Genomic DNA, 1,853 nt, shown 5'->3' on the forward strand with positions numbered 1-1,853 from the left:
CAACCAGGTTGTCAGATACCTGGCAGAGAAAAAAGAAGAGAAACCCCCCGGGGAAGGGAGTGGGAGAGTCCGATAGAAGGCAAGGAGAGTGTGGCGGGCCAGTAGGGGGCGCTCCTGTGTTGAGTCACCCACCTCCCTGTCCCCAACCACCTTCCAGGCTCCCAGTGCCTCCCTGAAGGTGCCTTGTATCCGGCTGACCCCCTTCCTAGAGCACACTCGCTACTCTGGGGGTAACGTGTGCTGCCACCACCCGGAGAAGGGACTCTCTCAGCCCTGTGTCCTCAGGGAAACACAGGCTTAATAGTCCTACGGGTAGTCGGACCAGTACAGGCATTTGGGGCACTTTCCCCAGTCAGGGGCCAAAAAGGAAAGTCTCCCTTAGTCGGCAGACCTAAGGGGTCTCTTAGGCATAATTTGACCCACCTCTCAATAAGTCTCCTACACCGGTCACAAAGGAGAACTGTATTGATTACAGGGGTAGGGTGAAAATAGGGTACAAGACAGAGCAATATCATAGAAATCCCATACAGCAAAACAGTCTGGCTGAGGTAGCCTTTTGATCACACATCTGAGTTACTGCCAGCTAGATATCTATCAGATCTCGAGTAGCTTACTCACACACTTCATCCCGAGGCTGTTGCAGATTCCCTCTGGAGGCAGGCCGCTCCTTGCTCGTGAGCTACGGGGGAGAGAGCCAGTGTCAGATGGTAAAGCTCCTCTCTAAGTCTGAGTCCCCCGCATGGCTGCTGCCCCCTCCTCCTGGGCAGTCTTAACTTATATAGCCCCTGTGACCTCGTTCACCTGGTCCAATGGAGGCCAGTGTTGGTTGGCTGTCAGCCAAGCAGTTCGAAATACATCACTAGTTGCCGGGCAGACTCTAGCCCACCAGGTAGGAGCCCCTCACCCAGGTAGGTGATGCCAGTCACGTAGGCAGAGGGAGCAGGTTTCCCCCCTCTCTCAGGCATGCAGCCAGCTCAGGTTCCCTAAAGAGACAGGGTAAAGGTGTGTCTCCTCTGCTGGGTCCATCCTAATCAAATTGTTGCAGCACAGAGATTTGGGGAGAAACAAAGGTGGCTTCCTGCCACAGGGAGTGAGAGGTTTATTTCTCCAAAGAGGACGGAGATGGGCTGTTCCCAGTGGGGGCGGATGGCAGAAGAAGGAGCAATGGGCTCAAACCGCAGCAAGGGGAGTTTAAGATGGATAGAAGGAAAAACTTTCTCGTGAGGCAGGTAGCAAAGCCCTGGAGCGGGCTTCCCAGAGAGGTTGTCGCTTCTCCATCCTGGGAGGTTTTTAAGGCCCGGGTGGACAAAGCTTTGGCTGGGATGATGTGTTTGGGGCTGGTCCTGGGTAGAGCAGGGAGTCGGACTAGATGACCTCCTGGGGTCCCTTCCAACCATAATTTGCTGTGACTCTAGGATTCATGAGGTGTGGGGCCCAAAACCGGACACAGCACTTCAGGTGAGACCTCACCAGTGCCGAAGAGAGTGGAAGGACCACTTCTCTTCACTGGCATGTTACACTCCTAACATAATTGAGGAAGCTGGTTTTGCTGTTTGGGGTTTTTCCCCACCCCCTCTTCCTCCTTCCGCCATCCCCTTCCCCACAACAAATGCACACTGCTGGCTCCTATTTACCTTCTGGCCCACTGTAACCTCCAGGGCCTCCTCTGGGGTACAGCGGTTCTCCCTCAGGCTGTATCAGTGCATGCAGTTTTTCCATCGTCAGTGCAGAACTTTTAAGTTGTCCTTGTTGAATTTCATCTGATCAATTGCAGACTAGTTGTTCAAGTCATTTTGATAAAATCACTACAGAGCGTCTTCATCTCCATGAAACTTGGAGTCTTGTGTAGATGC

Source organism: Crocodylus siamensis, chromosome 6 (genome assembly GCF_052110815.1).
Source record: "Crocodylus siamensis isolate JL-2025a chromosome 6, ASM5211081v1, whole genome shotgun sequence".
In the NCBI taxonomy this organism is placed as follows: Eukaryota; Metazoa; Chordata; order Crocodylia; family Crocodylidae; genus Crocodylus; species Crocodylus siamensis.